Source organism: Neovison vison, chromosome 7 (assembly GCF_020171115.1).
Source record: "Neovison vison isolate M4711 chromosome 7, ASM_NN_V1, whole genome shotgun sequence".
NCBI lineage: Eukaryota > Metazoa > Chordata > Mammalia > Carnivora > Mustelidae > Neogale > Neogale vison.
The window spans coordinates 146,244,582-146,260,741 of record NC_058097.1 but is presented as its reverse complement, the minus strand read 5'-3'; the positions used below and the strand labels follow the sequence as shown (position 1 = coordinate 146,260,741).

The 16,160-nt window shown below is 39.4% G+C and overlaps 1 protein-coding gene and 1 pseudogene across 2 annotated transcripts in view; one reads left to right on the top strand and one right to left on the bottom strand.

Annotated features, from left to right (window-relative positions):
- LOC122913488 overlaps positions 1 to 13,793 on the top strand; it is a 41,818-nt pseudogene extending 28,025 nt beyond the window's left edge.
- PAK1 (p21 (RAC1) activated kinase 1) overlaps positions 1 to 16,160 on the bottom strand; it is a 149,061-nt gene that overhangs the window by 111,514 nt on the left and 21,387 nt on the right. The gene's annotated exons all lie outside the window — the stretch shown is intronic.

The window sequence follows — 16,160 nt, the reverse complement described above, 5'->3', positions numbered from 1 at the left end:
ATGAGGAGGAAAGAATGGGTTTAATCGTCAAGGAAAGAACCACTAAATATATTTTGAGGGCCCTGGTCCACACCAGCAAATACCTCTCAGAAGAACGGGACCTTATGAGACTGGTTCTACCCAGCAGTATCCAAACTCAAGTGGCCACTGGTTTCTCGGGGCACACAGATTAATGGCCCTCAAAGCATAAAAGGAGGAACTTACTGGGGATACCTATGCCAGCCCCAGCCACCCAGACTAGTTGAAGACACTCCTGTAACTGGAGAATGAGGTATTATAAACTGAGTCCATGCTGCCTCTACTGGCTGATCTTGAGCATTCATTGGTTCACTTTAAGCCTGAATAATTCCAATTATAAAATGTACCAATTGTAAAATTAATAAATAAGATGATCCATAAGACTTTTCTGGTACTGATATTGTTACTCCAATATAAAACTGAATTCTTATCATCTAATTAGCATCTCCCTTAAATTCTCAAAAACATTAAGTACAAAAATAATAGTAAATACTTAATACCTAATGAGCGCGTATTATGGCAGATTCAGTACTTGAAATGCTTACTTCCTTTCATCGTCACAGCAATCCTATTTTATATACGAAGAAATAAACTGAGAAAGATAAAGAAACTTGCCCAAGGGGTGCCTGGTTGGCCAGTGGGTTAATGACTCTGCCTTGGGCTCAGGTAATGATCTCAGGGTCCTGGCATCGAGCCCCGCATCAGGCTCTCTGCTCAGCAGGAAGCCTGCTTTCCCCTCTCTTTCTCTCTCTCTCCGTCTGCCCCTCTCTGCCTACTTGTGATCTCTGTCAAATAAATAAATAAAATCTTTTTTTAAAAGAAACAAACAAACAAACAAACAAACTTGCCCAAGTTCACAAAGGTGAGTAGGAGAGCCAGAGCTTCACATAGACCTACAGATTCTAAGTCCAGTCCTCTTTCCACTAAATTCATGTCCAGGCTTCTACTCCAAAAAGCATATTACCTAGAAAAGTAAGAGAACAGAGAGTAAAGAGGGCTAAAGATTAACTTCAACGAGGTGGCAATGATCTGCTGTCTACAGCCAATAGAGAAATATGCCACCAAAAGCCAAGAACCCTCCTAAGCTGCTAGAAGCAAGATTCATTTGAAATTCCTCCCACTTCTACCTTCTCCATTAGTCTCCAAAAGACAGATGGGCCTGGGGACCAATAATAGGCCAAGAAAGTATGTTTCATCTAAGCAATCCAAATGAGACAGAGGCCAACTTATATGACCAGTCCTTCTCAACTGCTACTGATTTATGAAGTTGCCTCCTCTCCCAGGAAGCCTGTTGCATGACCTCGGCCTCTCCAGGAAAGGCCTTCGTTCATTCCTCCAGATCTGGATCCTAATTCCAGAAGAAGCTATGCCACCTTAAGGATGGGAGACATAGCCATCAGCTATGAATGCCCACCTTTCCCTCTGCTGGCTTAAAGGAAAAATCTAAGGAGGAAAGCGTGAAAAAAACACCTAGGCTTAGGAGACATCTCGATCCGCTGCTCTGCTGTTCTATCTGTAGAAATGTAGAAAGGATAGTACACAAGCTATGGCTTGCTCAAAGATATTAGAAAAACCAACCCCTTTCTTTACATGGAGAAGTTCTTTGAAATCACTCAATCCACTGGTTTCCAAGCTTTTTAAAAAATCTCTCAAACTCTTTTTGTCCCATCAAATCTTACAGAAACACCAATATTTAAACAGATAAATGTAGCGCTGCTCTGGCTGAAAAGGTTGGGAAGCTCCACTTCCTCAGCCTCTTCCCACTTCCCAGTCTCACCACAACAGACTGTGAAGTTGCACTTCAAAACCCTGAGACTCTATTTAACAACTCCTTATTTTACTTAAGGACACTGGTGTCCAGAGGGAGAACATGACTTTGTCAAGATCATGCAGTTCGTGCCAAAGCTGGAATGCAAATTCAGATGTACTGACTTAAATGACAGTCAATTTCCCATCTTATCACACTATTCCTTTGAGATGATCACATGAAAATGAATGTGAAAGGGGTTTTAAAAGCTCCAAGTGCCAGAGGCTTGTATAGTTCCTTTAGTTAATTTTCTCTATAGGTAAAAGAATCAAAATGCTCAGATTTCCAAGGTTAATTTCACCAGGTAGCACTCAAGAGCAAAGAAATACTCTCATATTCTCCAACTTCTTAATAAAGTGTCTATTTATAAGAACTGGCATGAATTATGCTACCAACATAGAAAGACTGATAGCAAATAGATAAGACTCAGGAAGCTTCTGCAGGACTCCCTGCTCCCTGTGTACTGAGAAACCATCTCTTAAAGACATATAGGAACTTTCCTGATATCCACCATGCCTGGAACATGGAATAGAATCTAAACCTGTGTATTACATGAAGTTAACTTCTTAGGGGCACCTGGATGGCACAGTTGGTTGAGCATCTGACTCTTGGTTTCAGCTCAGGTCATGATAAAAGAGTCCTGAGATGCAGCCCTGTGTCAGGCTTTGTGTTCAGCACAGAGACTGCTTGGGGTTCTTTCCCTCTGTCCCCCCACCCCACTCGTGCTTTCTCTCTCTCTCTCTCTCAAAAATTAATTAATTAAAAATTTTTAAATACAGTTAACTCCTTAATAAATGATGTGAACAGCCTGGACCTCAAAGTTTCTCAAAAACTGTAGTAGCCAGCCTCCAAGACAATATCCAATGGTCCCTGCCTCCTGGTATTAGCACCTTTGTGCATCCTTTCCCACCTAGTAGAAGGGTTGGTCTGTGTAACCAAAAGAACACAGAAGTGCTGGTATGTCATTTCTGTAATTAGATTATAAAAGACACTACAGCTTCTGTTTGGGTTGCTCTTTTCTCTCTCAGATCACTTATTGTGGGGAAGCCAGTAGAGAGGCCATGTGGCAAGGAACTGAAGTCATCGGCCTGCCAACAGCGAGCAAAAAACTGAAGCTGGCCAATAACCAGATGAGCGGGTGTGGAAGGGGATCCAACTAGGCCCAGTTGAGCCTCCAGATGATTTTAGCCCTGGGCAACAGCTCCCCTGTAATCTCAGCTGAGACACTCGGCCAGAACCACCCAGCTTGGCCACTCTAAAATTCCTCACCCTCAGAAGCTGTGTAAGATAATAAATGTTCATTTTTAAGCTGCTAAATTTTGCAAGCAATTTATTTAAGCAAAAGTACATAATTAATATAACCATGAAACTAAGGCTTCTGGGTTTACATCCGAAAGCCCATTATGAAACCAAAACTCCAGCTGAAACAAAACCTAAGGCATCTAGGGTTGGGGCTTCCCCTTAAACAGTAACTGTCTCCACTGTTTACTCATAAAGTAACCAGCTGAAAGTCACTTCATCTCTCTTAGCTGTGGTTTCCTTAGTGAATATATAGGGATAGTTCCTTGCAGATTATGGTAAGGATTAAATGAGAACAGCTTATAAAAGCACTTTTAAAACAGTATAAAACTATACAAATTAAAGTTGTTATAATAAAGACTTTGGAAGGTATCCCACCAAGCACATTCCCAACAGCCATCAAAAAGATGACTCTGTTCGGTGAAGTCAAATGAAATGGTTTCTTTTTTACATTTATCCAACTGTATTAAAGGTATTTCCCTCTATCACTGCCCCTCATAATAACAAAAAGCAACAATTACCAATGCTTGTTATTACATACGAAATATAGTGCTAAGCGCTTTCACATTATTTTCTCATTTAATACTCCATTTAACATGCAAGGAAACAGAAACTGAGAGAGGTTAAAGTGATTTGGTTGGTAATGAAGACAGAACTGAAATGCACATCCATGCAGTTCCAAAGATCATGTTCTTTCCACTAAACCAATATGCTGCTTATTATATCTAGGAGCCTGAAAGTATCCAATACAAAAGACATTCAGCTACAACTTAAAAGAACTGAAAAATGAAAGACAAAGAAAGAAAGATCACCTTTCAAGTTAATGGGGAAATAAAAAGATTCAGGAGATGTGGATTTTGGTCTTGTCTATGGCACCGAGCATTTGTAACACCTTGGGCAAGTTACCTATCCGTGAAAATTTTAAAAACCCTCGTATTTGCATAGTACTTTGGAATCTACAAAGCATTCTTAAGTATCTGCAAATATTTGATTGTCACAGCAAACCTTGAAGGTAGTTTTAATTCTCTCCATTCTACAAATGAGAAAGTTGAAACTCAAAAAATTATTTTGAGTTATTAAACAGCTGGTACATGCCAGAAATAATACACCTAGATTTCTTTATTACCAGAGGTACCTGAGACACAGTAGTTTTATTGAACGTCCAAAGGCCACAGCAAGGACCAGAATCCAGGTTCCTTCTTACTCCCCTAATCCAGTGCCACAACCAGGTATACAAACCTGGAGTGCTTTTTAAAAACACTGATGCCCAAATTTAAGCCCCAAATTTAATTTATTTGGTCCTGCCTGGGTGGAATCTAAATATCAACACAATTTTAAGCTTTCTAGGAACGGTCACACTTGAGAATTACTGCCCTAATCCCAAGAGTCACAGATTAAGAAATGTTATGATTCACCCTCATTTTCTAATGTCGAATTCCTTGAGGGAAGCCATCTTTTTTTTTTTTTTTTTTTTTGCAAATTCATCACATTTACAAAGAGAAAGATCTTCTATTATTATAAATGTCTGTGTAAGTTAAAATAATTTTATTTTTGTTACCTAAGAATAAATTTTTATGCAATATGCAATCAACATCTTACTGGTCAAGACTGGATATGTGGCATTAATAAAATTGCTTATAGAAAAAAAAAAAAAGTTGCCCATAATAGTATACTGTGAACAAAAATGACTAAGAAGAAAATTGAAGTAATCTTGTTTCTCTAAATATTCCTGCTTGTGGATCTCAGAACTCCTTGGTTCTACCAAGATGAATTTACCTGGAGTGTCCTCCTAAGAGGGTTTGGATATTATACAGACTTGTCTCATAATATCTCCACTTCTCTCTAATTCAACTCTTATCTGACCAAGTTCTTTCCTTAACCCTCAAGTCTATGGTTATGGATTTGCACTGTGTCTCCCAAAATAAAATATGTCAAAGTCCTAAACCTTAGGATCCTGGAATGCAATTTTATTTGAAAAAAAAAAAAGTCTTTAGAAAGGTAATCAAGTTAAAATAAAGTTATTAGGGTGGGCCTTAATGTAATATGACCTGGGTCCTTATAAGAAAGAGAAAATTGGAAACAAATTTCCAAATTCCAGCTAGGCTGTTTCAGCCTGTGCTTACTAAGAAGTTCAGATACACACACACACACAAGACTGTGAAAAGACACGGGGAGAAGATGTTCATCTATAAGTCAAGGAACAGCAGAGGCTACTGAAAGCTAGGAGAAGGGCGTGGAACAGATCCTTCCCTCACACCCTCAAGGGGAGCATGACCCTGCTAATACCTTGATTTTGGACTTGTGGCCTCCAGAACTGTAAGAATATAATTTTCTGTTGTTCTAAATCAACTAGTTTGTCGTACTTTGTTACAGGAGGTCTAGGGAAACTAATCATCTGCCTTTCTCTAAACCTTAAAGTTTGCACCCAATTTATTTGGTAGAACTACTCAATTTTTTAGCATATACATCCTACTGCCCTAATGAAATCAAAGCGTCTCGAGGGCAGGAACACCATTTTATACTTCTTCTTTGTAATCTACTACTTTCAGGGAGAGACTGACCTCAGAAAAAGCATTCAGGAAATATTTGCTCACTTGATCACTTCCTGGAAAATGCTCAACAACCACTACTCTTGTTTTAGAATTTAACACCCAGAAAATCAATCATTTATCCAACTTCCATAATTCTGTTACACTGGATGTGGCTATTTTTTTTAAAGATTTTATTTATTTATTTGATAGTGAGAGTGAAACCACAAGCAGGGGAAAGAGGGAGAGGGAGAGTCAGATTTCTTACTGAGCAAGGAGCCCAACACGGGGCTTGATCCCAGGAGCCTGGGATCATGACCTGAGCTGAAGTCACAGACTTAACCGACTAAAGCCACCCAGGTGCCCCTGGAATTGGATATTTTTAAATCAACATTCTTCTCCATGAGTTTTTGGTATATATAATACCACTTACTTTCTGGTACCTGTAAGTGAAAAACTCACAGTATCATAGAATCTTAAACTGTTTGGGACTGGGAGAAAGTTTACAGAACATCTAATGCAATCCTAACATGGTATTTTCCTCAAATGCATACATACTATTTCTCCTTTGTTGTTGTTGTTGTTTTTTAATTTTTTTAAAGATTTTATTTTTAAGTAATCTCTCCAGCCAATGTGGGGCTCAAACACACAACCCTGAGATCAAGAGTCACATGCTCCACCAACTGAGACAGCCAGGTGCCCCACTCTCTCTTTTACGATAAATGCCACATTCTCCTTTGTCCATTGTATTAGTTACTGGCTTACAGGGCTCCTTCTCACCATGCCACCTCCCATTAGGTATACACACATCAGGGGCTGAGAGTCTATCATTCATTCCTATTGCTTATCATGGTTCATAGTACATTACATGCTCAATCAATATTTCCTAAAGTATTGTTTTCTCTTTCTTTGCCACTAGTCTATGCTCTCCAAGAGAGGAACTGGATCTTACTTATCTTTATATATCTAGAGTTTAGCACAGCAAGTATCATAAAATAAATACAATAATATTTGTTGCTCATGTAATAAAAATGTTTCACTCAATCTTTCTATGCTAGGCGGTTCTAGCCTATGAATTTACTAAGAAGCTTAGATGCCCAACAATCAACAAGCAAAAAGTAGCAAGTCAAAATAGAGCCAACTTTTAATCCAAAAGGAAAAATATATTGGCAAGATATTTTAAGAGGTTAAATGTTGAGATATCTTATGTTAGGTCCCAAAGACCCCACAGTTGCCTGGGAAGACAGAAAGTAGAGATTGCAAAACAGTTATATCTCAGAAATCCACTCAGGTAACTCTCAAAAGAGCAGACATAATTTTCTGCTTAACTGACGTATATCCAATAACAGTACCCAAACCTCAAACAGACTAAGAACAACAGCCTGGCCAAGCACCTTGTCTCCACTGGTGTGAAGAGAGGTCCAAGCCAGCATCAGAAAAACACTCATTCAGACTTCCAAAAAACTTTTCAGTTCAAAAATAGGCTCTAGTGACTTCCCAAAGGAATCCTCTAGTTTGTGCTGAAGCCCAGAGAAAGGGGAAAGCAATCCCAAAAAGACCTCAACACCTTTTGAAATTGGTGAAGCTCAGTGGAAGCTCAACAGAAGCTCATTCTTGCAATGTGAATGTCACCTCCTCTCCAGAACCTTCACTGCCTCTTCTCCCTTCTCACTCCTTGCTTAGATAATACTAGGTACATCCCTCTATTATACATTCATCACTGAATGTTATAATAACTTTAATATTTTTCTCTCCCACTAGAGCAGACACACAATAATTACAGCTCCAAAAAGCAAAGAGCTGTTAAGCTGCTAAGACCTCAGATACCCTGGCTAGTCTTAATCCCAGGAGAAAAAGGGAAAAAGGTGAAATGTTTTTAAATGGCTGCCTGTTTACCATGTACTATCTAAGAGCCATGGATTTGTATACTGTGATTCCTCTTTTTTTTAATTTAAACTCAATTTTCCAACATATAGTACTCATTAGTTTCAGATATAGTGTTCTACAATTTGTCAGTTGCATGTAACACCCAGTGCTCTTCACCCATTTACCCCGTTCTTCCACTAACCTCCCCTCCAACAACCCTCAGTTAGTTCCTATAGTTAAGAGTCTCTCATGGATTTTCTCCCTCTCTGATGTCTTCCCCTTCAGTCTTCCCTCCCTTTCCCTATGATCCTCTGCACTGTGAAACCATATAATTGCCTGTCTCTGACTTACTTTGCTCAACATAACACCCTCCAGTTCCATCCACGTCAGTGTAAATGGTAAGTATTCTTTTTTAAAGTATCATGATTTGGTCAGTATGGTAGACAGATACACACAGACTTCAGAACACCCAGCCCTGTTTGCTTGAATCCTAGGCCCTCTTCAGAAATCAGGAAAATTTCATACTCCTTAGACTAGTAAGGAACTTAGAAGTCACCACGGCCAACTTCCTCATTTTACAGAGGGAAACTGAACCTCAAAAAGGGGAAAGGATTTAGTCAAGGTCCCATAGTCTTCCAGAAGCAAACTCTTGTTTTGATTACTAGTTCAGTGCAATTTCTGATGTATCTCCTCTCTTAAAAAAAAAAGAAAAAAGAAAAAAATTCCAGGGGTACCTGAGTGGCTCAGTCACTAAGCATCTGCCTTTGGCTCAGGTCATAATCCCAGAGTCCTGGGATGGAGTCCTGCATCAGGCTCCCTGCTCAGTGAGAAGCCTGATTCTCCCTTTCCCACTCCCCTTGCTTATGTTCCCTCTCTCACTGCACTCTCTCTATCAAATAAATAAATAAAATCTTTTTAATTAATTAATTAATTAACCAATCCATTCATTCATTCCAGGGGCACCTGGATGGTACAGTCGGTTAAGTGTCAAACTCTTGGTTTCAGCTCAGATCATGATCTCGAGATCCAGCCCCCATCAGGCTCCACACTCAGCAGAGGGTCTGCTTGAACATCTTTCTCCCTCTCCCTTCCCTCTTGTGCAATCTCTGTCTCTCCCTAAAAAAAAAAATAAATGTTTTTTAAAAATTCCAATCTCAAAAATGAGGATTTAGGGAGGTAATTTGTCTAAGGTCCTATACCTAGTAGATGATGAAGTCAAAACCTAAACCTAGGGGTGCCTGGGTGGCTCAGTGAGTTAAGCCTTTGCCTTTGGCTTGGGTCACAATCTCAGGGTCCTGGGATCGAGCCCCTCATCGGGCTCTCTGCTCAGTGGGAGCCTGTTTCCCCCTCTTTCTGCCTGCCTCTGCCTACTTGTGATCTCTCTCTCTATCAAATAAATAAATAAATGAAATAAAATTTTAAACACCTAAACCTAAGACATCTCCTGGGAAGGCCTAGCCTCTAACTTCCACTTACTTCCATCGTGAAGTTTTGGAACTCCAGATATAAATGTAACTTCATTTTCCTTATCTCTAACTTCCTTTGAAGTTTGCTTCTAGTTAAATTTGGCAGATTAAAAACACATTTACCCATGTTCCTACCTAAAATCACACTGAAATGATAATAAAGATAAAAACCTCAACAAGGAAGAGAATGGGTAGCAGACATCAAAAGATGAGAGATCTCAACAAATTTTTAGAGTATACATAGTGAAAGGAGGATTTGTGACCTAAAAAAAAGAAAGGCAAAAGAAGTTGTAATTTACAGCATAGCAAGGTCCCTGGACAGCAGAGATGTGTGGTACTTGGACTGCATGATCACATCCCCTAGAAAGAATCACTGGAATAAAACATCTAAAAGAATAGGCCTAGGAAGTATAAATCATTTGCCCCAAATCACATAAGGCCAACAAGAGCTTAAATCCAGGTCTTCTCATTTTTGTTACCTTTCTGTAATGGATTTGCTGTTAGACAACTTAAGAAAATACAGAATAACTCAATAGCCCATGTCACAAAACAAGGAGACAGAAATGTTTCCCAAGGTCTACCATTTAACCTCCTTTATCAACTCCATAAAAGCCCTTTGTGTTTAGGCTCTCCCTGGTGAGAACTTAGGTTATTCAAACAGTTGGGAGTAAGAACCCCATATTCCAATTCATATTCCAATTGTCTGATTCTGCAGTTCTGAAAAAGTAGGTTAACAGCACCTGACAAAATATGACAAAGCTTGGAAGCCAAAGATTTCAGAAGCACTGTTTCAGGTCAAAGCTGAGCTCATCCACATTACCCATGATAGTGCGAGAACAGCAGCTTTTTATCCCTTTTTAGAACAGAACATGCCCTAAGGTAGGTGTTGTTACATCTGCTAACCAGTTAAAACAGATCCATTTGTAAGTGCCAAATTATAGGGCTGCCTACAGTACCGATTAAGGCATTAACAACTCCAGACCATTTCTTAATACGCAGCAATTACGTGAGTGCCACCACTATTTGCACCTTACTCTCATTTGAACTCTTATCCATCACTGCATTAAACACACACTCACTTCGTGTTTTTCTGATATGCACAGAAAGAATACTGAATGAGGGGTGAGAAGAATAGTTCTAAACACAGCTTAAGCTTTGAAGTCAGCAAACAGTTTGAAACACAGTCCTTTGAGTTACTAACTCTGAGATCATAAATAGATCACTAATCTCCAGGCCTCAATTACCTCACCTGTAAAATAGGCTTAATACAATACAAGAGACCTGTTGTGAGGAGTAAGTGAGAATATATGGCAACTTGCACAGCAGTAGAGCACTGAGCAAACGTTAGTTGTCTCTTTTGTTGACCATCTATATGATGGGTACTTTCAACACTGGAGGGACTGACTGTTTGAGGAACTGTTTAGGGAGAGGAAGGATAGATGAACAAGTAAAATTACAATACAATACAGTATAAACAAGTGCAATACAGTATAAATAAGTGCAATGCAATAAATGTTACCATAGCTATTGGAATAAAGTATCACATAAACACTGGAAAAAAGGGTGTTCTGTCTAGAACAGAAGGAACATGTCAGGGAAGGTATCAGAGACAGATATTTTAACTGGGCCTCCAAGGTTGTTGAGCAGAAGTACAACAAGCAAAGAAAAACATATTACAAAAAAGAAAAAAAAACTCTGAGAAACAAGTCAGGGATACATGAAAGAGGTATATATGGCTTATCTGAGCAACAGTGAAAAAACATGAGAGAAGTGAATGAGTTACACAGGACAAGAAAATTAGCATAAAGAGCCTACCCATAGGAATTTTTTGTGGAGAGAAAGTGCTATGAGAGGCAAGGAGAGGTAGTTGTCTTAGAAACTCATGAAGAAAATATTTACTAAAAAAGAAAAGAAATAAAATCACCACTGACATTATAAAGGATGATAAAATGGAGAAGAGCTTGAATTTACTTTGTATGACCCAAGGGTCATACATGGTATGAAGGTAGATGGAAATTAAAGAGTGACATAAAAATGGCCCATGGATATTAATCACATACAGAGTGGAGTGTTGGAATTTAAAAGGAAATATCCCTTCATTAAGTGGTGAAATTAGCCCAGAGAACTCAAAGAAGACAACTCATATCTACTGGTGAAGGAACCCAGGTTTTCTCTTCCTCTTTCGGGGCAGGACTTGACTTTATGGGGCTTTGATGCAACCAGGTTTGAGGAAGGTAGTTCGCACTTCCTGAGGCTTTACACAATTCAATCAACCTCAAAAGGGAACGCTTGCCCACACAAAAACAGCCTAATAAAGAAAATTAAACTAAAGCAGGCAACTGACTTTAGAGGAAACTAGAGAGGGGGCTTAAAATGAGAGGGATCATAAGGCTGCAGAACAACCCAGGCATCAATTATGTGTTACTTCGTTAATGGAGGGGTGCACCTGTGTGGTGGGCACCAGGTGATGTCCGAAGTGCTGCATCACTATACTGCACACTAATATCACACTGTATGTTAACTGAAATTAAAAGAAAAAAAAACCAAAAACTTCAAAAAAATGTAAAAAAAAATTATTCCATTTGTTCCTTTGCAATTGGAATACACAGATTTGAATGAGACAAGACCTCTACCTTCAAGGAGTTCCCATTCTAGTAATGTAGACAGACATGGCAATCAGTGATAATCTTTGAGTCATAAAGACCTGGGTCCAAATCCTACATCTACCTTTTACTAGCTAAGGCAAGTAATTTCCTTTATCTAAACTCAATATTCCTTATCTGTGAAATTGAGGGCATCAGCCTAACTCAAAGGGTTACTAAGCATTTGGTGAAATAATGTATTCAAAGCACCCAGAGACACCTAGGTGTCTAACAGAGACACCTATAACTGTCTGATCTATAATATACATGATTAGTTAATGGCTTACATGAGAGTATTCTTTGGGGGGAGGAAGAAGGAGGGAACCTATTAGCATTTCCCATAGCTTTCCCATAATTCTGGAACTTCTGAGGAAATGCTGTTTGCCTGATCATGCAGATTTTATGTTCTCTAGCTCTTGTGCATTAGAACCACAACCCTATCCCAGGATTAAAGACCAAAAAGAGGAACCCAGCAGGTGCCACACAATGACTAGGAATGAAGGAAATCGTTTTCTGGCCTAACCAAGGTAGTAAAGGGAAGTTGGTGGTAGAGCAAAGCTTCAAAAACCCAAGACCTGAAATCTCACAAATCTATCAGGTTAAAGACTATAAAAGCCTGATTTATGATAAATATCTCAGCAAATTAGAGCTTGGATAAGAAATTATGGACCACCCCATATTTATGGACCCCTACATGCCACAGTACTTCTCCATTTGAGGTCATCATTCTTTCAATAAAAATACATCACATATCTACTGTAGGTCAGGTATTTGGGTCAAAAGAGGACTTAGACATACTCCCAACACTTTGGGACATTTATGTCAGAGACTGAGATCACTATGAGAAAAGGTTTCATCACAAATGTTCTGACATACAGATACTTGGTGGCCTGCAGGCCGCGGTGATGAAAAATAGCATTACTTTTCCCATTTCCATTCTCCTTTCTGAGCCACCAAATTTCCTCTACCTGTTCTTCAATCAATTCACCACATTCAATGTCTACCGTCTCTACAGGGCCTTCCCTGGACAGAAGAAAGAGCCTAACCATGGGCCACTAGAGTTTAGAACAGAAACCTGACTAACCGCAAAGCTCATACCTTACCCATCCCACCCACAGCCTCAAGAGGCACCATTATGAATGCTTTACATACACTACTGTCCTCAAAAAAGCTCTTTGCAAGGGAGTTAATACTGTCCCAATTTTACAAAGGAAAAGCTGTGTTCACAGCAACTGAGTGACCTGCCCAAAAATCACAGAGTCAATAGGTGATAAAGCTGAAATCCATAGACAGATTGGCCATGTTCACTTTAATCTTTTTTCCACTGGATCTCACATTTTATCCTAATGATAACTCTGTAAAGCAGGTAAAAGAAAGATCAGTATTATCCCATTTTATAAATGAGGAAACTCATACTTGAGGAGGTGGTACTACTTTCTCAGGAACAAGTCAGTAAGTGTCAGAGCCATGGTTCATACCCAGATCTTTTTACTCAACACTTCCTCCTACACTGTATCCAGCAGAGGGGTGTGGTGGAAATGCACTTAACAGAGAGTCCGAAGTGCCGAGATGTATTCCTAACTCTGTAACTAGCTTATTGTATAACACTGGGTGAGTTGTTTTCCTTTCCAGTCCCAGCCCCATACGTAGCAGCTACTGAGATGTTCATGATCAAGAAGAACCCTCTGTCATTTATGAACTCTTTTTCAAGGAGGGAGTGATAGTGGCCAAAAAGGATGTCCACATGCCTAACACCCTGAGCTGGCAGACAAGAATGTACCCAGTCTTCACGTTGTCAAGGCCATGCCGTCTCTCAGATCATGAGGCTACATAAAGGAATACATTGCCTAGAGACTTTTCTACTGGAAACTTACCAACAAGGTTATCCAGTATCTCTGGGATTACCTCCACCTGCCCGCTGAAATTGTGCCTGCCACTCTGCACCACAGCAGTCTTGAGACTGAAAGGCCACAGTCTAAAGGTCTGAGGAGAGAGCCACCTGCAAGACCCACACAGGGGAAGCTAACAGAGACACCTACAGACAAAGTGCTGTGTCCCTTGGTGCTGACAAGAAAGCTGAGGCTAGGGCAGGGGCAGCAACTGAATTCCAGTTTGGAGGTGAATTTGGTCCTGGACATGGTCAGCCACCTCAGTAAAGCTGGAGGAGACTGTTTCGTGTTGAATAAATCTGTAGTCAGAAAAAAAAAAAAGTTTTTTAAAACATTGACTAAGTTATTTTTCTTCTGTTGGCTCCATTTTCTCATCCATAAAATAAAGGTGTTGAGTTGGATAACCCTTACCTAGGTTGCCCTTCAGCTGCTAATCTAGGTTTTAATTAGTACAAATAAGTGTATGAGAAGTTTCTTTGATTGCCTTGCCACCCAGCAGTAACTTTCTAAAAAAAAACAAACATTAGGGCGCCTGGGTGGCTCAGTTGGTTAGGTGACTGCCTTTGGCTCAGGTCATGATCCTGCAGTCCCAGGATCGAGTTCCGCATCAGGCTCTCAACTCTATGTGGAGTCTGCTCCTCCCTCTGACCTTCTCCCACTCTCTCTCACTGTCTCTCTCTCATGCTCTCTCACTCTCCCTCTCAAATAAATAAATAAAATCTTTAAAAAAAAAAAAAGAAACAAACAAACATTAGCTATTATTTGTAGAATAGATAAGGTGAGAAGTGCTCAGCATAAGAGTAAAAATTGTTCATTCAATTTCATTCCTTCCTTCCTTCCTCAAACATCCTAGATGTAAACACAGAAAAGACCACAAGCCACCTAACAATGCAACACTGGTACACCCAATAACTAGCACATCAAACAAAATAACCAATTATGTCTAGAAGGGAAGAGTAATGTCCATGGTTGGCCCTTCTTTCCACTGCTGGATCCACAACACTTCTACTCATTAGGTAATCATTCTTCCTAGGTTGGGACATCAGCTCTGTTCCACTTTCAACAGACCAGGCTTATGACTTTAACTAAATCCCATTCGATATAAACAATTGACAAGAGATTTTTGACTAATATGTAGGGGGGGGAAATGAAATTTAACCCCATATATAAATTCTAACATGCCAAAAAATAAGAAGAGGGCAAAAAGCAGGCACAGGACTGGACAAATTACTTCCCTTAGTTTCTTATATAAAGTAAAGGAAAGAGTCCAAACCAATCCTGAACACCTTTTCCACTGTAACCTAATAGAAATTTATAAAAATCCTATATTTAATAAATGTGAAATGTATAAAAAAAAAAAAAAGTGGGAGGATGAGGCCATAGTGTTACAAATTAAAATGGCCTCACAAAAGAAAATAAAAAGGAATCAGTTATTCTGCCAAAGCAGAACATAAAATATATATGATCACATCACTCTTAGTACATATTAGTTTTAAGAGCAAAAAAGAAATCTCTATATCCCTGTGACAGCTGAAGTAAATAATTCACATAATTCCCCAAGAAAAGAGTACAGAGGCAGAAACCACTGCTCATGAAATTAAATCAGAGCTTAACGAGCACCTGGGTGGCTCAGTCGGTTAAGTGGCTGCCTTCGGCTCGGGTCATGATCTCGGGGTCCTGGGATCGAGCCCCACATTGGGCTCCCTGCTCAGCAGGAAGCCTGCTTCTCCTTCTTCCTCTGCCTGCTGCTCTGCCTACTTGTACTCTCTCTCTCTATGTCAAATAAATAAAACTTTAAAAAAATAATAATAATAATAATAAATTAATAAATAAATAAATAAATCAGAGCTTATCTAAATATGATAAGGACCTGAAACAATTACTAAGAACCAGGGAACTGTCCTATGAAGAAAGACAGTCCCAAGGGAGCACACTTCCCCTTGTCCTCAGAATAAAGTTCATATTACTTTGACCAAGCATTTTCAGTAAATATTTACTTATTCATATGCTAAATAATGAACCTCCACATACATTCCTTCATTTAATTCTTCCAACACTTTAGTATTTATACTTCCTATTTTACAGAAGAGGAGTTTGCTGCTCAAAGAAGTACAGAGACCAAAATAAGTACCCAATCTCTGACTCCAAGTTCAATGTGCTTTCTAACTCATCCCTATTATAATCTATCTCCTTCACTTGCACAGGTCCTTCATACATATATGATCTAGTTTTATATCTAAACCTTTTGAGGTAGACATTCAAGATTCCTCATTTACAGACCCCTATCCACCTTTACAATTTTGAAATGGACGCTACTGGCTGCCTATCCAGCATTCATTCTCTTCTTCCTGCTTCCTAATAGAGCCCTGATTTTTATCCAGTATTCATCCCTCAGCAGCTTATGTTTCTAAGGCATTTCTCAAATTTTAGCATGTTGTCAGAGTCATGATTACCTGGAGTGCTTGTATAAAAACAGATTCCTGGGCCCCATGTCTAGAGTTTTTATTCAGTGGGTCTGGTATGTGCCCAGGGAATCTGCATTTTCAACAAGCTCCCTAGTGACCACACTTTGGAAACCAACTGTCCTAAGATAATGCTGACCCCCAAACCTAGCTCCAGAGGTAGGTCTTTTTTTTCTTTTTCTT